Source organism: Mustela nivalis (assembly GCF_964662115.1).
Source record: "Mustela nivalis genome assembly, chromosome: 2".
NCBI classification, from domain to species: domain Eukaryota; kingdom Metazoa; phylum Chordata; class Mammalia; order Carnivora; family Mustelidae; genus Mustela; species Mustela nivalis.
The window spans coordinates 176,207,247-176,232,019 of NC_139021.1; the positions used below are offsets into that span (position 1 = coordinate 176,207,247).

The 24,773-nt window shown below is 41.9% G+C and overlaps 1 protein-coding gene across 1 annotated transcript in view; it reads left to right on the top strand.

Annotated features, from left to right (window-relative positions):
• The window catches only part of LOC309859554 (uncharacterized protein), a 367,688-nt gene that overhangs the window by 67,054 nt on the left and 275,861 nt on the right, over positions 1-24,773 (top strand). Inside the window, exon 3 of the mRNA XM_082720310.1 lies at positions 3,951-4,065. The gene's annotated coding sequence lies outside the window, so the exon portion shown is untranslated. The remainder of the gene's footprint in view (positions 1-3,950; positions 4,066-24,773) is intronic.

A 24,773-nucleotide genomic window follows, 5' to 3' on the forward strand; every position in this document is an offset into this window, starting at 1 on the left:
GACACTCGCCCCCTCCATCCCGCTACCCTCTTCACCGGCAGCGCTGATTTGTAAGAGAAAGGGAGTGATTGTAATATTTTTCTCTTACACGGACCCCCTACTCTTCTTTGTAGGCAATTGGTTTCAGGAGTTTCTTCAGTTTTTCCAACGTAGATCAAAGCAAGTTCTCTTTTTCCTTGTTTATAGTATTGTTTTGTTTAGCAAACACTTTCTTCCCTAAACACACTGGGAAGCTTTAGCTGGAAGCAGTTCCTGATCACAGAGGCTGGGGGAGAGGCCTACATGCTAATGATGAGCCTGGGGGCCTCTCTGCCCAGTACCTTCTCTATCGTGTTGAATCTCCTCCCTGTGGGACAGATAAAATCCGTGGTTCACGAAACAGCTGGTGTGTAAAGTGATACTGTTCAATTTCAGGTATCCCCCACCAAAACCCCTTCTTACCTTTTTTAATTTTGAATTCTAGAATGGAAGACAAAAGTGGTTTAGTCAGTATTGCCCCTCCCAGATGGACAAAGGATGTTCTACATAAGAACAAGTCTTTTTTTAAAAGTAATTTTATTTTATTTTTTAAAAGATTTTATTTATTTTTATTGGACAGACAGAGAGACCACAAGTAGGCAGAGAGGCAGGCAGAGAGAGAGGGGGAAGCAGGCTCCCTGCTGAGCAGAGAGCCCGATGCAGGGCTTGATCCCAGGACCCTGAGATCATGACCTGAGCCGAAGGCAGAGGCTTAACCCACTGAGCCACCCAGGCATCCCTAAAAGTAATTTTAAATGTTATATAAATACTACATGTTTTGTTGTAAAATATTCTTTTTTTTTTTTTTTTTAAAGATTTTATTTATTTTCCTGGCAGACAGACTACAAGTAGGCAGAGAGAGAGAGATAGAAGCAGGCTCCCTGATAAGCAGAGAGCCCGATGTGGGGGCCCGATCCCAGGACCCTGAGGTCATGACCTGGGCCAAAGGCAGAGGCTTAACCCACTGAGCCACCCAGGTGCCCCTGTTGTAAAATATTCTATCAGTACCAAAGTTGACACAGGTATAGTGTAAGTCCTCTTCCTTTCTCCCCAGATTCCATTCCTTTCCCGGACTAAGGAATGTCAACAATCCAGGCTGTGCTCTCAGCTCCCTCTGCATTTATAGACTCTCATATCCACACGTGGGTGCATACACACATGCATCACTTTTTATATCACACATGTATATTTATATATGTTATTTATACTTATATCACATATCATCACTTTACTCTTTTCCAGTGTTCTACATAATCTTTTATTATTCCATGCTTCTATTTATAAGTCTTCATTTTGAAATAACCACAGATTCGTAGGAAGTTGAAGAGACAGTGCAGAGGATCCCTTATATCCTTAGCGCAGTTCCCCTGAAGGGGAATAGAATATGCCACCCCAGGATATCGACATAGTGATTATTATGAATTAAAGTTACTTGAGAAACAGCCCGTGCAAGGTTACTCTGATCCTCCTTTGTCTCCCTGAAAGCAGGAAATAAATCTCCCCTGTGAAAGATCCCTTCTCTGTACCGGAGAGTAGAAGGCATCCTTATCACCAGAGAAAGGGAATTTACAGCCGAGGAGGTTGTATAAACACCCGTGGTTACTTCTTCACTAATTTACTATGCCAAGCCTAAACCCCTTTGTCTTGCCATTCTTCACAAATGTATTGTTTCTTTGTCTAAAAGGTATAAAAGCTTCCTGCTTTGGTCACTTCTTTGAGTCTTATATTTTTATAGGGCTTCCATATGTATACAACGTTTCTCCTGTTAATCTGTCTTTATCAATTTAATTATTAGACCCCCAAAGAGCCTTTTAGAAAGGAAGAAGGAAAATTTTTTCTGCTCCTCCACCCCCAATGTCAAAATCAGGCAATCGACATCAGTACAACGCAGTGTCATTTGATCACCTGTGTAGGTTTCTGGGACCACTCCCACAGTCCGGATGCAGAACTGCTCCTTTCCCACAAAGATCTCCCTTGGGCTACACTTTCAGAGTCAAGCCTCCTTCCCTTCCCCTCCATCCTCAAGCCCTTGTAAAGTTTTTTTTGTTTTGTTTTTTTGTTTTTTTTTAAAAAAGATTTCATTTATTTATTTGAGAGAGAAAGAGATCATGAGCAGTGGGGAAGGGTAGAGGGAGAAGCAGACTCCCACTGAGAAGCTCCCACTGAGCAGGGAGCCTGTGATGCTGGAGTCAATCCCAGGATCCTGGAATTGGACCTGAGCAGAAGGCACACGCTTAACTGAGCCACGCAGGTGCCCCCCTTGTTCCTGTTTTTTAAAAACATGAATTGTTCCGCGTTATACCTAGTGAAGTATAATTTGCTTTTCTTGTTACTATTTTTAAAAACACGAGTTGTTACCCATTTCGCTTAGTGAAGTATAATTTGCTATTCCCCCTTCTTAATAGTGAGGCTTGGACAGTTTTCCATCATTAGCATGGAGATTGGCCCAGGAATGGCTAAGCTTTGTCCATTGTTCTCTGCGGATGGGTCATGACTACTAAAGGACCTAAAGTCTCCCACCTCCTTTTTTTTTCTCCTACATCTGGGCTGTTATTGAAAAATGCTGAATTAAATATCTTTGTGCATTTAATGCCACCAAGTATATAGGATTGAGCCCTGTGAATGAAATTCCTGTGCCCAGGGATATGGGCCTCTTACCGACAGTTACTGTCAAACTGCACTCCCACAAAGCTGTATCAGGGCCCACTCCTACCAACGCTTCCTGAGTAGGAAGTCCTGCTTTATGGAGTGAATTAAAGGCTGGTGGCAAACTTTATTTCCCGTTTTATTAATTTTCTTTTTTGGAGTAGAGCAGGGTGTCAGACGGTGTAGATTCCTTGTGTGGTCGCCTAGCTCTTGCACACATGCATTAGTTTGCTAAGGCTGCCAGTAACCCAGCGCTATGAACCGGTAACCTAGAGCAACAGGACGGTATCAGAAGTCTGCCATCCAGAGGATGGTGGGGCCAGCCCCCCTGAAGGCTCTAGGGCAGGTCTGATCCAGGCCTCTCCCCGGACTTCCAGGAGTTCCTTGGCCTGTGACAGCAGAACTGCAGTCCTCACATGGCTTTCTCCCTGTGTGTGTCTGTGGCCAAGTTTCTCCTTTCTGTACGGACATCAGTCAGGTTGGAGTAGGGACCCCTTTGACTCCGCGGTGACCTCATCTTAACTGGCTGCATCTGCAAAGACTCGAATTCCAAATAAGGTCACATTCTGAGGTCCCGGGACTTCCACGTACTGTTACTTGGAGTGGGGACGCTGCTGCACCCATAATAGCATCTGTCACCGATGAGAACACGTCACTCTCGGACACGCGCAGAGTATTTTACCTTCTCCCTCTGGCCAGCAGATCCGCCCCGTTCCCTGTGTCTAACTGCAGATCCCACTTTTGACTCGGCCACCGGGGGACGGACTTTCCGTGCTTTCACCTTCTAGATGGTAAGTGACATGGAGCACATCTAGCGAGAATTGTATCAAACTGAGATGACTTCAGGAGGCCTGTGTTCAGAGTGGGCGTCACCGCGTAAGGAATCCTCTCGAGAGAGTTTTATCTGCCCAGTAGGGTCCCGCTGGTCCAAGTGTGCAAATACATAGAACTCAAAAGCGTGCCTTGGCTGTGGTCTTTCTGACAGTGACTGAAGTATGAGCTGAGACTAACAAGCCCTAAAATAGCAATTGTTTGCAATAGCAAACTTACCAAAGTGCTATTATGTGCTTGGCATTGACCTGGGGCACAAACTCTCCGAATCCTCACAATACACCTACAAAATCGGTTCTCCTAAGGACTCCAATAGACAAGTACACTGGGGAGGGATAAGAATCTTCCTCCTCTCCCCACTGTAGGTTCCACTGGGTCGTTGTAAATTAGACTAATGAAAAACAGATTGACAAGAGAAAAGCAGTTTATTAATGCGTGCCGCACACATCACACAGGAGGAATCTCAATGATGAACAGCTCAAAAGGGGCCGTTAGAACAATACACATGCAGAGAAGTAACGGGGCAAAGGAAAAGCCTTTCTGGCTTCCAAGGGCAGCGGACTGTGGCCGGTAAGTATGGGGAGGAAGCAAATGAAATATGAAGTTATTTGAGCAGGTCTATCTTGGCGCCACATTTCTGTCTTGTATGGCCATGAAACTTCCCTGGGAGAGGGGGATTTAGGACAGTCCTTATTTCTCAGAAGTTTCTGCCTTTAGTCGAGAAGGGAAGCTCTGGGAATAGTTCTTTCTGTGTCTGTCGATTCTCATTTCCATCCAGCTTCAAGGAATCTTTAGGCCAAAGTGGCGCATTTCAGGACGGCCTGTTCTGTGCTCACACAGCTGCTTTGCTTGGTCCCGACTTGGAAGCGGGTGGTCATTGGCCAGGTCCCGACTGAGCCGGGCAGGCTTCTGCAGGGGCTGGGGGTCAGAGTTCTCCCGTCAGACATGGCCTGGTCCTCCCATATCCCATCTGTATCCTCCGTCTCTGCAATGCTATCAAGAGTGGGGTCTGATAGCATATTAGGGGTTCTCCTTGCTCAGAGTGAGGGCAATAACCTTTAGCCTGTGTGGTTAAAGAAGTCATTTGAGTCCGATTCAGTGTCACGGCACGTGGTTCCATCTGTCGTCATTTGCTTTGCCGCAAGGCGCTGGTTACTGTGGCCTGGCCGAAGGGCTGAGCTGGCTTTCTGTGGCAGGTGTGGCTCCCTTCCAGTATTCTCTGGAAGAAAATCTTCTCCATGGCCCTGTGATGCTGGAGCTCTCTGCCCCCCCCATTCAGGCCCGCTGGGGCCACCGGCAGCCTCCTTCTTTCCACATAGGAAAACATTCTCCCCGATGCCGTCCTCCTGGAAGGGCAGCTTTCCAACCCCTTGAGAGGTTCTCCTGCTGTTCTGACAACATTCACAGATGCCCAAGCTCTGGGTTTTCTGCAGGGGCTTTGCTATTCAGTCATACCGTGCTGACCATGGTAGGGCCTCGACCTGCACTTTTGTTGGAGATTTTTGTTTTCCTTCTGCTTTTGGTCCTTGCTGGGATATCAAGTGACTTTACCCAGTGTTGTTCTGACACCCAGTGTACTGGACAAGCCCAGGACCAGGCTGTGGGAGCGGGAGACCCAGGAGCATAAACAGGCCTGCTGGTCATTGTCTCCTCTCAGGATATAAGATATGAATGCAGCTGACGGGCTTGAGATTTTCAGAGCAGGAGAGTGGTTAAAAATGATTCTGCTTGATGAGTGAATGATAAGTATATATCAAAAATGCTTTCGTTCAGCCGGCGTTTATTGAAGGCTCCCTAGCTCTGGGGTAAGAGTGGTGGTGTAGGGCTGGTGAGATAGGTCAGGACCCGCCCGGACCTTAGCACTGTCTTCAGAAAGGGACAAAACACCAGGTTTGTGTGACTGATCTTAGGTCTGCTGTGAGGCAAAGGGCCAGCGTTCTGGAAGCTAGTTTGCTGAAAAACCATTAGGGCGGCCCATTAGCTCCGTCTAGTTGCCTCAAGAAAACAAAGCATTGTTGTAGGACAGTTGACAAGTATTGCTTTAAAAGTAGCTGATTTTTGGGGCGCCTGCGTGGCTCAGTGGGTTAAGCCACTGCCTTCGGCTCAGGTCATGATCTCAGGGTCCTGGGATCAAGCCCTGCATCGGACTCTCTGCTCAGTGGGGAGCCTGCTTCCCCCTCTCTCTCTGCCTGCCTCTCTGCCTACTTGTGATCTCTATCTCTCTCTCTGTAAAATAAATAAATAAAATCTTAAAAAAAAAAAAAAAAGTAGCTGATGTTGTTCTGGCACACGGTGGCCTGCAAGGGCCTTGCCAGAGTTGGGACTTAGCTTTTTGTGAGTCTGGGGGGAGGGGACTCAGACGCTAGTGACAGACAATGTTGGATTTTATTGGAGTCCCCTGCTTCTCAAAAGTAGGCTGATTGCAAAATCTCCCAGCTTTCTGTGTTCTGAGAAAGGGCTAACTGTAGGTGGTCTCTCTCAAGATTAGAACCACCTCCTTCCTCCTTCCCTTGCCTGCTTGCCTCTAGAAAATGCCAGGGTGCCTTTCTTTTGAGACATTCCTGATTAATGGGCATCTTCCTTGTAACAATAGCTTGAATAAAATCATTGCCCTAATTGTTCTGGGAATTCTGCCTTTCACACTAGACAGACATTAGCAGGGCCTGGCAGGGAAGTCAGATGGTCCCCAAGGAGCCTCAGGCTGCTAAGGCTTTATCTGGAACATCTGTCAGCAGGTGACCTGTGCAATTGCAGAAGTCAGCCAGAAGATGGCGGGCATCCAGACCAGAGGAGGACATTAATCCGCAGGCCTTCGGTCTTAAAGACCAGGAAGTGTTCCCAGTCGCAGAAAAACAAAGGTATAAGCTAGCTTTCTTTCTTTCTTTCTCTATTTTTTTTTTTTTAAGATTTTATTTATTTATTTGACAGAGAGAGATCACAAGTAGGCAGAGAGGCAGGCAGAGAGAGAGAGGAGGAAGCAGGCTCCCTGCTGAGCAGAGAGCCCGATGCGGGACTCGATCCCAGGACCCCGAGATCATGACCCGAGCCGAAGGCAGTGGCTTAACCCACTGAGCCACCCAGGCACCCCTCTCTATTTTTCTTTTTTAAGGTTTTATTTATTTTTTTGACAGAGAGAGACACAGAGAGGGAACAGAAGCAGGGGCGGGGTGGGGGTAGGAGAAGGAGAGGCAGACCTCCTGCCGAGCAGGGAGCCTGATGTGGGGTTCGATGTGGGGCTCAATGTGGGGCTCAATCCCAGGACCCTGAGATCATGACCTGAGCTGAACGCAGACACTTAACGACTGAGCCACCCAGGTGCCCCTGGTCTGAGCTTTTTAATGGGCAGTACCCAGGGGTGTGCACATAAGCCAAACATCCAGCTAGAAACTGATTATAAACAGGTTGGTTTGAAGTTAGGTGTAGATAAACCACTGACATGACTCATTGAATGTAATGTTCAGCTTTGTACCTGGCTCCAAGTAGAGACATATTTAACGACTTACTAGTTACTTTTTAGTTGGGAGAAAACATGAGTGTATGTGAGTGTGTGTGTGTGTATGTGTGTACACATACAGTATATATATACATATATATTTTTTTATTTGATTATTATTATTTTTTTAATTATTATTTTTTTCTTCTAGCAAAGACAGATTTCCCCAGACATCTGAGATTACTTTATTCAGGCTATTGCAATAGGGAAAATGCCCAACGAAGGGGGAATGTCTCAAAGAAGAGAGAGAAAAATTGGGATTTTATAAAATAAAGGAGTCCTTGAGGGAGGGCGGAGGTGAGTTGTAGCTTGGACTATCCTAGAGAAGGGTGGTCCTTTTCCTTTATCCCTTTCTCTGAACACAAAGGACAAAGGGCAGGGGATTTCTCAACCATCACTGCTTGCTGGGAGCAAGGGATTCAGGTAAGGTTTGACATGGTCACTTCCAATGTATATTCTTTGAGATGAAAAACTGATTGCTGTCTCTTTTTCTGGTACTTCCAATTCCAAGTGTCTGGACATCCTTCAGCAGGGTGCAAACATTCCCGCAGGGCTGCTGTAATATATTTTTTAAAAAGTAGAATGATGTTGTTCCCTAGAAACAGTTTTTGCATCTGTGTTATCTGCCCACAAATGAATGCTTTGTCTCCAAATGCATGGTGATTAAACCTTTCCCCCACATATAAATGATTTCTTTACAAAAACTACCTTCGTAATTAGCATTTCTTGAGAATGGAATGAAAGTAATTATGGCTAAATTCACAAATCTTTCCTCTATAATGTTTTTAAGTAGAGTTTACATCTCTAACTTCTTAGGTGTGACAAATCCAAATGCCTTTCTAATTAAGGGCATTTTAATTCTCCTTGTCCCCTTAGATGAGTCACCCGTCTATTCAGCTGGAACCTCTGGGGCCTTCACAAAGAAGTGAAATTAGCAAAGGTACGGGGTGACAATGACTAACACAGCAAGGCCTGGGAGTCAGCTCAGAAAGCTCTAGTCCCCCTCTCTCTGATGGGGATGATTTTAGCTGGGGTAATTTAACATTTCGTTCACGTCCATGCTGGGAATCGCTGTGTCCTCCTATGGCACTGATAAGACAGCTGAATGTCCATAGGTCCACCTTTCTGAAATTGAGGAATAGGCTCACTGCCTCTTATAATTGAAAAGAGGCACAAGGCCAGGAGACAACGTCCACTGAGATTTGGAGCTTGTAAATGTCTTTGCTTCACATTTCTCAGATAGGCAGGTGGGGACTGGACTGAGCTCACTGGCCATAATGTTCCAAGGCCTTGAATCTCCTTCAGACCTCTACTCTTGTGACTAAAGAAGGAAGTGAGAATGAATAATGCATGACATATGAAAGCTTGGAACTCGGGAGAGAGTCCAGAGAATGAAATCCTGTTTATATTTAAAACGGAGCAAATGTTTAATGAATGGTCAAATGTGTTCAGTTATCCTGGGTCAGATGCTTAAGAAGAAGAAGCCCAAGTACTGGCCCTAGAATTCTTGTGCCATGCTGACCATGGGCCAGGCACTGTGTCAAGTACTCTCTGTCTAGTAGCTGTTGAGTGGGTGAGTATTATCAATCCTGTGTTCATCTGAGGACACAGACGCTCACAGAGATTCTGCCCCTTGTTCAAGGCCATGCACTGAGTGAGGGCATAGCTGGGATCGGAATCTACTTCCTTCATACACTAAATTCCATGGTAAATGGCCTGCTGACCTATCTACAGTTGGGCTGGGAAATTAAGACACAGTAATATGCTAAAGTAATTAACAGTTCACAGAACATATGATAAATGCTTGAGAAATGGTGAATCTTGGCCAGAGGAGGTAGTGGCAGAGGGCATTCTCTGGAGAGTTATTACTAGGCTTCATGAGAGAAGCAGACTTAAGTATCTTCTTCAAGCGCAGGAGGGAGGAGAAGGATACTCTAAGCCAGTGGTTTTCATACTTAAACATGCATCACATGATAATGTGCATTATCAAAGCACAGATTGCTGGATCCCAACCCCAGAGATTCTGATCCATCCAGTAAGTCTTGGAGAAGGACTTAGAATGTGCATTTCTAACCAGTTCTCAGGTGATGTTGATACTCCTGGTTCCAGGGACCACACTTTGAGAACCACTGATCTAAGTGAAGGCAAGAAGGTGTAGAATTACAGGGTGCATTTAGAAACCAATAATTTGGCCACTTGGGTTCTAGTGGAAGGTTTGTGCAAGCCAGGGCATTCATGGAGATGAGGCTGAAAGGTAGTTTATAGCTGCAAGCATTCCTGTCACTTTAAAATAAATTGTTGCATCATTGGAAAAAAAATTGATACCTTGTGCAATCGTATGGGGAGAGTTTGTTAATATGCATTGTAGGAAAACTTGTTCTTCCCCAACTCTCGCCCCACCCCCTGTTCATACTCTCTGTCATGTGGCCTTGGATTTCTTCCATAAAGATAGAAGACATTTCCCTGACTCTTGACTTTGAGTTTAGCTATGTTCTTTGGTTTGGCCATTAGAATGAGATGGAAGTGACAGTGCCAGGTCTGAGCCTTGGCCAGGTGATCTTGTGATTTTCCATTTGACCTAATGTCTTGACCATCACCATCAGAAGACCATGATCTACTAGTCCAAGGAACATGAGGACATGTGGAGCAGAGCCATCCCTGCTGAGTGCAGACTGTAATAGTCACTAGTCAACCACCCCCCCGGCCCCCAACTCCCAGATGCATGAGCAAATAACTGATTTTTATTTAAGCCACTGAGTTTTGGGACAGTTTGTTTACTCAGCAATACTTTACTGATACCTCCTCTTTAAAACATGTATAAGATTCGAATGCATGTTTTTTAGGCTACCAAATCAAAACACTGAATTTGTTTTTCATTTTTCTTTGTATAAAAGAACCCTAAAGGAAACTTGTTATCCCTGCAAAGTTGGTGATCATTTTCTGCAAAATGCCATGTACATCACCCTGACAGTTCTTTTATAAGAGGAACTGTTGCAACCTCTGGGCTTTTTTCACATCTTCCTTTGTGGTTTCCTTGATTTCAGGCTTGGGCTGAGCCTCCTCACTTGGCTGAAACTTATTATTCTTGATGGGTCTAATGAGCAGTCCATTATGTTGTCAGCTCATTGATTAAGAGTGTCTTCAGTGTGAGAGAAGATCATTGTTATGGAAATTTCCCTGCTCCTGTCTACTTTTCTTAACAAACTGGGTATAAATGAGAACCTGAGCTTGAGGAGAGAGAAAAGTGGGCTGTTCAACCAAATAGTGGTTCAGGCCAAGTAGTGGTTTAGCATTTATAAAACATTGCACCTTCTTTTTTGATGAGTATTTTTAAGTGTATTTATCACGTACATCCTTGATTTGTCTTCTATTTTATTACTAGTTTCAGAGATCAGAGTGTTAGACTTGGTAGGAGTTCAGTTTGTTGCTTATTAGAGATAGCAGAGGGCTATTTGGAGCTTTGGGGCAACACTGTTCATTTTGGAAGCTAAGAGACCTTCATCCATTCTCTGTTCTTGCTACCAAGTCTCTACATTCTGATCTTTCATGAGAGCGTATAAAGTTCCTGGCTAGCTTCTTGGTTAATTATGTGGGTTTTGAGTAGCTCCCTGCAGCTTAGTCTGTCCAGCTGTGAAACTCACTGACTTCTCTTTACCTTAGTGACTGTGGTGTCCAAGTGTCTAACCGAACATTCATCTCTTCTCAGAACTCTTCAGTCCTATTTCATAGAGGTGTTCTCTGCTCCCTCCTCTAGAGGATGTCAGGAAAACACGACTATTTTCTACATGGGTACTTCTCAAGTTTCAGTGTGGATAAGAATCACCTAGAGATCTTGGTCAATCCCAAATCTCTGGCTTTACCATACAGATTCTGATTCAGTTGGTCAGGGTGGGCCTGACAGATTGCATTTTTAATGAGTTTCCAGTGATGCTCATGTGGCTGGTCTGAGGACCTTGCTTCAAACAGTACTATAGCCTACCTGCCTTTTGAATTCTCATCCCAGACGCTTCTCAGTCCATTCTCTGAGGTGTTTCCTCCCATTTTGCAGGGTTTGTCATTATCAAACCCATTTCTGATAGAGGAAGCTGTAATTCCACTGGCTTTTAGCCTCCAACAGATGCTTACCCCATCATCTCTAAGCAAGCAGCTGTGGGACAAGGACCTCCATGATAAGCATTTTTCTTCTCTGTGCGAGGCCCATGCCAAATTATAGGAATATTGTGACATTTATATTACTGCTCTCAAGGGTTTGAAAATCTAAATGTTCAGTAATATAATTGTTCAGTAAAAGATTAACTTTGCCCCAAGAAAGGCTTGGCTCTTACCTGATAGAGGTAACCTCTAGCTGTTGCAATATTTTGCCTTGAAAGAAGGTCTCTGTTGCCTTGGGGATCGTGGATCATACCAGATAGTCCATACTAACAGTATGATCTTTGGGTAGAAGGTGGGGCTTAGGCCCTATGGTATCAGCTTGACGTTTGGAGAAGCTGAAGACTAAGGTCAGCCACACAAGGTGGTTAGCTGTGTCTAATGACAAACCCCAATAAAAATTTGGACACTAAGGCTAGGGTGAGCTTCCCTGGTTGCCAACACTGTGTGTATTGGCACACTTTATTGCTGGGAGAGGTAAGGGCTGTCTACATGTCAGACATGACCCTCAGTTGTCTTCCCAATTCATTGGGAGAAGACAACTGAGGGTCATGTCTGATCTCTCCTGGACTCTCTCCTAAGTTTTTTTTTTGACTGATTTTGATCTGGATCCTTTCACTGTAATAAATTGTAACTGTAAATGTAATGAATATTCTGACTCCTGTGAATCCTTCTAATGAAAAATTAAACATGTGTTTGGTCTTGCCCCCCCCCCTCCACCTGCAATAAGAAAAATAGGTAAAATGAATAACCAAATTGGCAAACACGCCAATTGCTGATGACTAGAGGAAGTGGCAAGTTTCACAGGTGCTCAGTGGAGGAAGCAAATCTTTCATGGAAAAGGTCCAGGGAGGCTCTGGAGGGTAGAGAGCTAGAATTCGCTCTTGAAGGATGGGTGGCATTGGAAAAATAGAAAACCCCTAAGGCATTTATTTTCTTTTTTTAAAATAATATTTGATAATATAGAAGAGCATGGAGGAAATAATGGAAATCACCAATAATGCTAATTCTAAAAACCATCAGCAACTTAATATGTTATTGAATTTTCTTTTGGTCTTCTTTCTATGTGTATAGTTCTAAAAGTTTTAATATGAAAATTCTCAAGTGTATAAAAAAGTAAAGGGAAGAAGAAAAAAAGAAAAGTAAAGGGAAGAGCAAAATGAGCCCCTTATATCCATTACCTAATTATTGTGGCCAATCTCATTTTCTTTATATCCCCTTTCATTATACCTAACCCCTAAATGAGTTGGAAGCAAGCCAGAGACATTATAGAATTTCATTAGTGTATGTGTAAGAATCTATAAGAGATAAGGATTCTCCTTTTTAAATAAACTGTAATACCATCATACCCACACCCCAACTCAACAATAATGCCTAAAAATTACAAAATACCAGATAATGTTAGTGTTTTCCAACTCATCTTATAAATTCTTTTTTCTTAAATTGTTTGAATCAGAATCCAAAGAAGATTCATACCTTTCAAATTAATATGTCTCTTCAATCTCTTTTAAAAAATGAACTTTTCCTAGGGGAGGGACCGAATATCTAAAAACACAATGACTTAATGATACATATATAACCTCTATATAACGTTAACCCACAACTTACAACAACCTGGCCGGGAAACCAGACCTTTATCTCTAATAACCAGTCCAGGAAGCCAACCTGCTACCAGTCAGAATTGTAGGAAGCCAGGCTGCTAGTTCTAATGACAATCTAGTAAGATAAACAAGAACAAAAGGACCCATTTTAAGTGTATGGTCTGTTAAGCCATAGAACCACCATCTCAATCAAGAAACAAAACGTTTTCATCACTGCCCAAAGTTCCCTTGTGCCTCTTTGAAATCCAGTCTACCCTGTCTCCACAGCTTTAGGCAAGCACTGATTATTAGCCTTCTGTCACTGTGATTGTGAACGCAGTCCTTTAATAAATCTCCTGCACTTAGTTTTGCTCTTCTTCCATTTTGGAATTCTGTAGGGCTCTTGGGGTGGGATGTTCTCCGTTCTGATTTTTCTACAAATCTAATGCCATCTGTGATCTCCCTGGGGTTTAAGAAAAATTATAGCCTTTTGATGGCCTTTTCTTGTTTTCCTGTGCTATCAGGGATTTTGTCATTAAAAGTAAAAAAGAAAATCTGTAACCTGCCAAAAACAGTGGGGATATTAAAAAGAAATAATTTTTATTTCTTTTAGTCATTGCCTCTAGTAATACCTTGTCAGTGTCTTCTTTTCTGTCCCTTAATAAAATCTTGGGCAAATTCCTGAACTATATTTTTACCTTAGTCTTGTCCCAGTTGGAGCTTTACTCCATAGTTGGTTTAAACTCTAGCCCCTCCTCCATCTGTGGCTTCAGGGACCTGCAGTGTAGTGGGGATGGAGGCTTGAACTGATCATGAGGTATATTTTTCTCTTTTTCGTATGTCTGGTTCTTCCTGAATTGGGAGCAGGCAGGAGAGACAGTGGAAACAGATCGGATGTGGTGATTGCTCCTGAGTGGGGAAGGCATCCTGCTCTGGTTTAGAAAGTTTTCCATCAGGAGAAGATGGCCTCCTTCAGCATAGGGTTCTCCCTGTAGAAGGTATGTGGTTTTCTTCAGGGACAGAATTTACTGGAGAGAGAATGGCAGCTGGATTTCCCTTTGGTCTTTTTTATTTGTGTGTGTGTGTGTGTGTGTGTGTGTGTGTGTGTGTGTGTGTGTGTGTTTGTGTGAATTTTACCTAAATCATGTGGTTCAGAATTGGAGACATGAAGTTCCTCACGGGAAATTTGGGATATTCTTGACATCAACACGAGGAAAAGGAAGCTAAATCAACAGATGTCTAATGTATGTGTTTAAAGACCTCACCTTTTGAACCATTGAACAGAGAAAAAGAGAAGCAATTTTCCCAAAAGAAAATGGTATGGTCTGTATTAAAGCCCTAACTTTTTTTTTTTTTTTTAATTTTATTTATTTATTTGACAGAGAGAAATCACAAGTAGATGGAGAGGCAGGCAGAGAGAGAGGGAAGCAGGCTCCCTGCTGAGCAGAGAGCCCGATATGGGACTCGATCCCAGGACCCTGAGATCATGACCTGAGCCGAAGGCAGCGGCTTAACCCACTGAGCCACCCAGGCGCCCCTAAAGCCCTAACTTTTAATCTGTCTCAAATATGTGTTTTTCTTTTCTGGAGAAATAGAAAGTTTGGGATTTAAACTTTCAGAAACTGCAGCGTTTTTCTTTTAAAACTAACAACATCCTTTCTTTCATAGAAGATGTTGATGCAAAATATTTGGGATTTACTAGTAGAGTTTGAGAATAATCTCAGCTTTGCACCACAATGAATCCCTCCCTAGTTGCATTATTCTTTCCAGAGCTGACTAATAATTTGTCTTTACTTGTTTATCACATCTGAGACCCTGAGTGATCTACATCTCTCTAGTCTCCATCATAGAACTGCCTGGGTAGAGACACAGCAGCCTTCATTCTCTCTTCTCGGCTGTCATTAAATGCAAGACTGAACGGCCATCTGAGGCTTAGGCACCAGGGGTGGATTTCTTTTCTCTTGAAAATGAATTTCATGAGACTTTGCTGATGCTGGAAACAAGTTTAATACAGGAGAATCTTCATATTGGTTGAAGGTAGATAGTTTTTTACTTTACTTTAATTTAATTTATTTATTTGACAGAGATCACAAGCAGGCAGAGAGGCAGGCAGAGAGATAGAGGGGGAAGCAGGCTCCCTGTTGAGCAGAGAGCCCGATGCGGGACTTGATCCCAGGACCCTGAGATCATGACCCAAGCCGAAGGCAGAAGCATAACCCACTGAGCCACCCAGTGGAAAATGGAAATGAATTAAAATTAAAATTAAAATTTAAATGTTCTGAATTTAAAATGAAGGTAGATAGTTTTAAATTCAGAACATTTTCCATTATAATTTCAAAACCATGCAGAGATTTTAACTGACACTTTGAGGAACTTACAGATGAGATACATTGTAATCTGCTACCAGGCATCATGGTCACTAGGTTTTATTGTTTCAGAAATGGCATAATGACTATTGAAAGGCACTAATTGCACACAATTTGATGTGAAAGAAGAACATAATACATTTGTTCTGCCCTGTAGACCTTTGTTTCACAAGGACAATCTAAGGTACATAAGAAAACAATCACATATTATTTTATTCTCCATGGCATTTGCAAATGATTTTTCTTTAATCAAAAGACATTTTGAATAATTTTTTTTGGCATTTCAAATCCTCTAATGAAAATGGCAAAATGTAGTGAGAAAAGCAATGGACTGGATTTGGATTCCAGTTTTTATCCAGCTTCTTACAGGCTTTATGAACACGGTCAGTTTGTCCGAATTCTGTGGGTAACAATTTCCTTTTCAGAGAATAAGGGAGTTGGACTAGATAATTTCCAAGGTATTTTGAAATGGCAAATCCCACTGATTCTATGTTGTATAAAAAAATCAAGTAACCATTAAATAAATTATTTGTATTATCCTGTTTATTATTAAATAACAAGCCTCTGTTTTACTAATTATATTTTTTAGCATTAAATATTAAAAATATAAATGATCTATCATCCCATTATATTTTCTGGTCTGTTATTGCCTCGGAAAAGGAAAACCTTGATTTTTGTGTATTTAGCTCGTATCCAGCTGTGTTACTGAATACTGCTAGTAATATAGGCCTATAATTTCTTTATACTTAAAAAAATAGTTTGAATCAGGGGTGACGGGGTGGCTCAGTGGGTTAAGCCTCTGCCTTTGGCTCAGGTCATGATCTCAGATTCCTGGGATCAAGTCCTGCATTGGGCTCTCTACTCAGTAGGGAGCCTGCTTCCCCTTCCTCTCTGCCTATTTGTGATCTCTGTCTGCCAAATAAATAAATAAAATCTTTAAAAAAATAGTTTGAATCAGAATTATGCTTATCTTCCAGATCACTTGAAAAGATTTTTCATCTTCTTTTGTGATCTGTCATAATTTGAACAGCATAGGAATTAACTGTTCTTTGAAGGACAGATAGAATTCATAGACAAAACCATCAGGGCCTGGTTTCTATAGCAGTGATAGATGTTTGACAATTTTTTTTCCTAAAAATTCTATGCTTATTTTTCTCTCTCCTACCTTTTCTTGAATCTGTTTTGATAATATATCTTCCTAACATCACTTGTTTCATCTTGGTATTCAAACTTACTGTCACACACGGTTATTTTCATTGATTATTTTAATTGCCCCAAATTTATAGTCTCATTCTTTTTTTTTTTTTTTAAAGATTGTATTTATTTATTTTTGGGAGAGAGAAAGAGAAAGAGCACAAGAGCGCATGAGTGGGAAGAGCAGCAGGGGGAGAAGCAGACTCCCCACAGAGCAGAGAGACCAATGCAGGACTTGATTTCAGTTCCCTGGGGTCATGACCTGAGCAGAAGGCAGACACTTAACCGACTGAGCCATGTAGGCTCCCTGTAGTCTCATTCTTTTATATATAATTTTTAAAAATTTTTAATAAACATATAATGTATATTAGCCCCAGGGGTACAGGTCTGTGAATCACCAGGGTGACACATTTTACAGCACTCACCATAGCACATACCCTCCCCAATGTCCATAACTCCACCACCCTCTCCCGACCCCCTTCCCCCTGGCAAGCCTCAATTTGTTTTGTGAGATTAAGAGTCTCTTATGGTTTGTCTCCCTCCTGATCCCATCTTGTTTCATTTATTCTTTTCCTACCCCCTAAGCCCCCCACGTTGCATCTCCACTTCCTCATATCAGGGAGATCATATGGTAGTTGTCTTTCTCTGATTGACTTATTTTGATAAGCATAATATCCTCTAGTTCCATCCATGTCGTCGCATATGGCAAGATTTCATTTCTTTTGATGGCTGCATAGTATTCCATTGTATGTATGTGTGTGTGTGTGTGTGTGTGTGTGTGTGTGTATCTTTTTCTTCATCCATTCATCTGTTGATGGACATCTAGGTTCTTTCCATAGTTTGGCTATTGTGGACATTGCTGTTATAAACATTCGGGTGCACGTGCCCCCAAATCACTACATTTGTATCTTTAGGGTAAATACCCAGTAAAAACCCAGCAATTCCTGGGTCATAGGGTAGCTCTATTTTCAACTTTTTGAGGAACCTCTATGCTGTTTTCCAGAGTGGTCGCACCAGCTCGCATTCCCACCAATAGTGTAAGAGTGTTCCCCTTTCTTTACATCCTCGCCAGCATCTGTCATTTCCTGACTTGTTAATTGTAGCCATTCTGACTGGTGTGAGGTGGTATCTCAATGTGGTTTTGATTTTGTATTTCCCGAGTGATGCGAGTGATATGGAGCACTTTTTCATGTGTCTGTTGGCCATCTAGATGTCTTCTTTGCAGAAATGTCTGTTCATGTCCTCTGCCCATTTCCTGATTGGATTATTTGTTCTTTGTTTGTTGAGTTTGATAAGTTCTTTATATATTTTGGATACTAGCCCTTTATCTGATATGTCATTTGCAAATATCTTCTCCCATTCTGTCAGTTGTCTTTTGGTTTTGTTAACTGTTTCCTTGAGTTGTGCAAAAGCTTTTCATCTTGATGAAGTCCTGATAGTTCATTTTTGCCCTTGCTTCTCTTGCCTTTGGCGATGTTCCTAGGAAGATGTTGCTGCGGCTGAGGTCGAAGAGATTGCTGCCTGTGTTCTCCTCAAGGATTTTGATGGATTCCTTTCTCACATTGAGGTCCTTCATCCATTTTGAGTCTATTTTTGTGTAAGGAAATGCTTCAATTTCATTTTTCTGCATGTGGCTGTCCAATTTTCCCAACACCATTTGTTGAACAGACTTTCTTTTTTCCTTTGGACATTCTTTCCTGCTTTGTTGAAGATTAGTTGACCATAGAGTTGAGGGTCTATTTCTGGGCTTCTCTATTTTGTTCCATTGATCCATGTGTCTGTTTTTGTGCCAGTACCATACTGTCTTGATCATGACAGCTTTGTAATAGAGCTTGAAGTCTGGAATTGTGCTGCCACCAACTTTGGCTTTCTTTTTCAATATTCCTCTGGCTATTCAAGGTCTTTTCTGGTTACATATTAATTTTAAGATTATTTGTTCCATTTATTTGAAAAAATGGATGGGATTTTGATAGGGATTGCATTAAATGTGTAGATTGCTTTAGGTAGCATAGACATTTTCACAATATTTGCTCTTCCAATCTAGGAGCATGGAACATTTTTCCATTTCCTTGTGTCTTCCTCAATTTCTTTCATGTGTACTTTATAGTTTTCTGAGTATAGAGTCTTTGCCTCTTTGGTTAGGTTTATTCCTAGATACCTTATGATTTTGGGTGCAGGTGTAAATGGGATTGACCCCTTAATTTCTCTTTCTTCTGTTTTGTTGTTGGTGTAGAGAAATGCAACCGATTTCTGTGCATTGATTTTATATCCTGATACTTTACTGAATTCCTGTACAAGTTCTAGCAGATTTGGAGTGGAGTCTTTTGGGTTTCCCACATATGGTATCATATCATCTGCAAAGAGTGATAGTTTGACTTCTTCTTTGCCAATTTGGATGCCTTTAATTTCTTTTTGTTGTCTGATTGTTGAGGCTAGGACTTCTAGTACTATGTTGAATAGCAGTGGTGATAATTGATATCCCTGTCGTGTTCCTGACCTTAGTGGAAAAGCTCTCAGTTTTTCTCCCATTGAGAATGATATTTATGGTGGGTTTTTCATAGATGGCTTTGATAATATTGAGGTATGTGCCCTCTATCCCTACACTTTGAAGAGTTTTGATCAGGAAGGGATGCTGTACTTTGTCAAATGCTTTTTCAGCATCTATTGAGAATATCATATGGTTCTTGTTCTTTCTTTTATTAAGGTATTGTATCACACTGATTGATTTGCAGATGTTGAACCAGACTTGCAGCCCTGGAATAAATCCCACTTTGTCATGGTGAATAATCCTTTTAATGTACTGTTGGATCCTCTTGGCTAGTATTTTGGTGAGAATTTTCGCATCTGTGTTCATCAAGGATATTGGTCTGTAATTCTCTTTTTTGATGGAATCCTTGTCTGGTTTTGGGATCAAGGTGATGCTGGCCTCATAAAATGAGTTTGGAAGTTTTCCTTCCATTTCTGTTTTCTGGAACAGTTTCAGGAGAATAAGAATTAATTCTTCTTTAAATGTTTAGTAGAATTCCCCTGGGAAGCCATCTGGCCCTGGGCTCTTGTTTGTTTGGAGATTATTGATGATTGTTTTAATCTCTTTACTGGTTATGGGTCTGTTCAGTTTTTCTATTTCTTCCTGGTTCTGTTTTGGTAGTTTATAGGTCTCTAGGATTGCTTCCATTTCTTCCAGATTGTCAGATTTTCTGGCGTATAGTTGCTCATAGTATGTTCTTATAATTGATTTTATTTCTTTGGTGTTGGTTGTGATTTCTCCTTTTCATTCATGATTTTATTTATTTTGGTCCTTTCTCTTTTCTTTTTGATAAGTCTGGCCAGGGGTTTATCAATCTTATTAATTCTTTCAAAGAATGAGCTCCTAGTTTTGTTGACTTGTTCTATTTTTTTTTTTTTGGTTTCTATTTTATTGAATCTGCTCTGATCTTTATGATTTCTATTCTCCTGCTGGGTTTAGGCTGTCTTTGTTGTTCTTTCTCCAGCTTCTTTAGGTGTAGGTTTAGGTTGTGTACTTGAGACCCTTCTTGTTTCTTGAGAAAGGCTTGTATCGCTATATATTTTCCTCTCAGGACTGCCTTTGCTGTGTCCCACAGATTTTGAACAGTTGTGTTTTCATTATCATTTGTTTCCATGAATTTTTTCAATTCTTCTTTAATTTCCTGGCTGACCCATTCATTCTTTAGAAGGATGCTCTTTAGTCTCCATGTATTTGGGTTCTTTCCAACTTTCCTCTTGTAGTTGAGTTCTAGCTTCAGAGCATTGTGGTCTGAAAATATGCAGGAATGATCCCAATCTTTTGATAAAGGTTGAGGCCTGATTTATAACCCAGGATGTGATCTATTCTGGATAGTGTTCCATGTGCACTAGAGAAGAATGTGTATTCTGTTGCTTTGGGATGGAATGTTCTGAATATATCTGTGATGTCAATCTGGTCCAGTGTGTCATTTAAGGCCTTTATTTCCTTGTTGATCTTTTGCTTAGATGATCTGTCCATTTCAGTGAGGGGAGTGTTAAAGTCCCCTACTATTATTGCATTATTGTCAATTATTGCATTATTGTCAATTGTCAATGTGTTTCTTTGATTTTGTTACTAATTGGTTTATATAGTTGGCTGCTCCCATGTTAGAGGCATAGATATTTAAAATTGTTAGATCTTCTTGTGGGACAGACCCTTTGAGTATGATATAGTGTCCTTCCTAATCTCTTATTATAGTCTTTAGCTTAAAATCTAATTGGTCTGATGTAAGAATTGCCACCCCAGCTTTCTTTTGTTGTCCATTAGCATGATAAATTGTTTTCCACTCCCTCAGTTTAAAAATGGAGGTGTCTTTGGGTCTAACATGCATATCTTGTAGACAGCATATTGATGCATTTTGTTTTTTTATCCATTCTGATACCCTGTGTCTTTTTGATTGGGCCATTGAGCCCATTTACATTCAGGGTAACTACTGAGAGATATGAATTTAGTGCCATTGTATTGCCTGTAAGGTGACTGTTACTGTATATTGTCTCTGTTCCTTTCTGATCTACAACTTTTAGGGTCTTTCTTTGCTTAGAGGGCCCCTTTTAATATTTCCTATAGAGGTAGTTTCATGTTTAGAAATTCTTTTAGCTTTTGTTTTTCCTGGAAGCTTTTTACCTCTCCTTCTATTTTCAATGATAGCCTAGCTGGATATAGTATTCTTGGCTGCATGTTTTTCTCATTTAGTGCGCCTAATAAACCATGCCAATTCTTTCTGGCCTGCCAGGTCTCTGTGGATAAGTATGCTGCCAATCTAATATTTTTACCATTGTATGTTACAGACTTCTTTTTCCGGGCTGCTTTCAGGATTTTCTCTTTGTTGCTAAGCCTTGTAAATTTTACTGTTAGTGATGCTTTGTGGACCTATTCTTATTGATTTTGAGGGGGATTCTCTGCACCTCCTGGATTTTGATGCTTGTTCCCTTTGCCATATTAGGGAAATTCTCTACAATAATTCCAATATACCTTCTGCTCCCCTTTCTCTTTCTTCTTCTCTGGAACTCCAATTATTCTAATGTTGTTTCTTCTTATGGTATCACTTATCTCTCGAATTCTCCCCTCGTGGTCCAGTAGCTGTTTGTCTCTCTTTTGCTCAGCTTCTTTATTCTCTGTTACTTGGGCTTCTATATCACTAACTCTATCTTCTGCCTCATTTATCCTAGCAGTAAGAGCCTCCATTTTTGATTGCACCTCATTCATAGCTTTTTTGATTTCAACTTGGTTAGATTTTAGTTCTTTTATTTCTCCAGAAAGGGCATTTATTTATTTATTTATTTATTTATTTATTGTCAGAGAGAGAGCGAGCACAGGCAGACAGAATGGCAGGCAGAGGCAGAGGGAGAAGCAGGCTCCCTGCCAAGCAAGGAGCCCTATGTGGGACTCAATCCTGGGACACTGGGATTATACCTGAGCTGAAGGCAACTGCTTAACCAACTGAGCCGCATAGGCGTCCCCAGAAAGGGCTTTTATATCTCCAGAGAGGGTTTCTCTAATATCTTCCATGCCTTTTCCAAGCCTGGCTAACCCCTTGAGAATTGTCATTCTGAACTCTAGATCTGACATATTATCAATGTCCATATTGATTAGGTCCCTAGCCTTCGGTACTGCCTCTTGTTCTTTTTTTTTTTTTTTTTTTTTTTTTTTGTGGTGAGTTTTTCTGCCTTGTAATTTTATCCAGCTAAGAATATATGAAGGAGTAAATAAAATACTGAAAGGGTGGCAAAGACCCCAGGAAAATGTGCTTTAGCCAAATCAGAAGAGACCCCAAATCATGGGGGGAAGAAAGGAGGTAAAAAGAAGTTCAGGGAAAAAAAAAAAAATATATATATATATATATATATATATATATATATATATATATATTAGACTGGTGAATAGAACAGGGTCACCCACTTAATTTTGGGAGTATTTCAATCTCTTAGAAGAAACTACCTCCCAAAATTTTAAAAAATGAAAAACATATACAAGGGTAAACATGATGCAGGGATGGACTATGAGTATAACGATGAAAAGTTTTTTGCTTTGCTTTGTTTTCTCCTCCTCTGGAATTCTGCTGTTCTCCTTGGTATGTGAACTTTGTCTTGGCTGGATTTCTTGTTGATCTTCTGGGGGAGGGGCCTGTTGCAGTGATTCTCAAGTGTCTTTGCCCAAGGCAGAGTTGTACCGACCTTACTAGGGGCCGGGCTAAGTAATCCACTCAGTTTCGCTTTTGGGAGCTTTTGTTCCCTGAACGCTTTCCGTAGAGTTCTGGAGGACGGGAATGAAAATGGCGGCCTCCCAATCTCTGGCCCAGAGCGGCCCAGAGCTCGGGGTCCCACTCCTCCGTGTGCCCTCAGAGAAAAGTGCTCAATCACTCCCTTCTGCCCAGTCTCTGGCTGCGCTCTGAGCTCCCCCAGCCTGTGACCAAGTGTCTCTGTCTCTGGCATACAGCTCTTCCTGGAGTCTCTGAACCCCACTGATCCCTGAGCTCTTCCAGGGAGGGTCACTCTGGGATTTGTGGGGTCCCCACTCACAGAACAGTGGCCTGTGTCATGGATCACGGTTCAAGGTAATGCTGAGCTGAGAGCTCACTCCTCGGCTCCATCTCTGTAGCCGGCTTCCCTGCTCTACTACCTGTGAGCTCTGCGACACTCAGACACCCCTGATCCTTCTGTGACCCCGCGGGACCTGAGGCCACACTGTCCCCGCGTGGGCTTCACCCCGGTTTCTGGAGTGATGTCCCTCAGTAGAGCGGACTTTTAAAAGTCCTGATTTTGTGCTCCGTTGCTCCGCCACTGGCTGGGAGCCAGCCCCTCCCCCCGCGGTCTATCTTCCTGTCTCTTTGGATTCACTTCTCCACCGGTCCTACCTTTCAGAAAGTGCTTGATTTTCTGTTTCTAGAATTGCTGTTCTTCTCTTCGATCTCCCATTGGATCTGTAGGTGTTTGCAATGATTTGATAAGCTATCTAGCTCATCTCCTGCTACCTGATGTCGTCTCAGCCTGCTACTTCTCCGCCATCTTGACTCCTCCCTGTAGTCTCATTCTTGGTATTTATTACTTTCCTGTTTTATTCTCATTTGTTTTAAAACAGCAATTAAAAAATTGAGGTATAATTGATATTCAAGATTATATTAGTTTCAAATGCACAACAGTAATTCAATATTTGTATATATTATGAAATAATCACCATAATAAGTCGTTAACATCTTTTACCATATGTATTCCCCATTTCTTGAATTGTTTTGGTAGGAGTTTATCTTTTTCATTCAGTGTTTCAGAGAACTTACTCTTGGTTTTCCTTATAACATGCTGAGATTTTTAAACATGAAAGGAATTTAACTTGTGGGTTAATTACTTAAATTGGTCCATGAAATGGAGGATAGTCCAGAAAGGTCATGTGTTGCCTTGTCTGGAGTCCCCACCTTGACCTTCCTAAGTCAAGTTTAGAAAAGAGTGAGGATGGGGCTAGGGACAGGGAAGTCAGTCCTAGCTGGACTGTGACCTACTTGGGGGTGAACTTGGTGATTTTATTACCATGTAACATTGGTTAATGTATTGTCTACAACTCATTGCTGGGGAGAGTCAGTGCTTGGCAGCTTGAAGGCAGGGCATTGTGTGTTGAAAGTTGAAGTTTTGGACAGACATGTATTTGAATCCTGGTTCTGCCACTTGCACATGGGATTACTTTGGGCCATTCCCTTGGCTACTATGTCCTCATCTGCTTGTTTGTTTGGGGGGGATTAAATGAAATACCCTATGAAAAGCTTTTAGCTCAGTGACTGGCACATACCTAACCTGGTGGGTGGTAATAGCACGGGTGGTTGTTATTAATCTAGTATTTGGTCAAATCATAGAGTTTCAGTTTCTCAGTCTAAAAATGAGGTTCTGTCCTTTGGAAGCAGGCAGCTATCGAAACGCCTTCCTTCTAGCAGCATGGGCCGTTTCCCATCCTTTGCCAGAGTGGGGCAGGCTTGGCACCTGCCCAACTAGCTCTAAGAGTTAGACTACCCCTGCTAGATAACCTTGCTCCCACATTTTGACCAATACTTTCTGGGCAGTGAGACTGGCTGGCAGGAAAATGTTGTATATATATATCACTGATAGATGTTTCTCTTACTTGGATTATAAATTTAGGATTTTTGGGGTTTGACATGAAATTTAAAGAGTCCATTATGGTCTGTTTGGAATGGCAAAGGAGAACACAAGGTCTATGGTCCCCTTGAGACAGAAGAATGAGGTGGCAGCCAAGGTTTGTCTCCTGAAAGATTTCCCATGCTCCCTTTCCTTCCCATTCTGACACAAATGGTTCCTGTGCTATGCTGGAGGGGAGACAGATCAGGGGCGGTCTGGGAAATACGGTACAATGTTGGGGCTTATCTGTCTTTTTGAGATGTTAGTCCCTACGCCACGTGACATGCTGCAGACCCAGAAAATTCTCTTCCTGTTTCTCCTACTGGTCTTACTTTTATCCCCTTGGGGATTGTT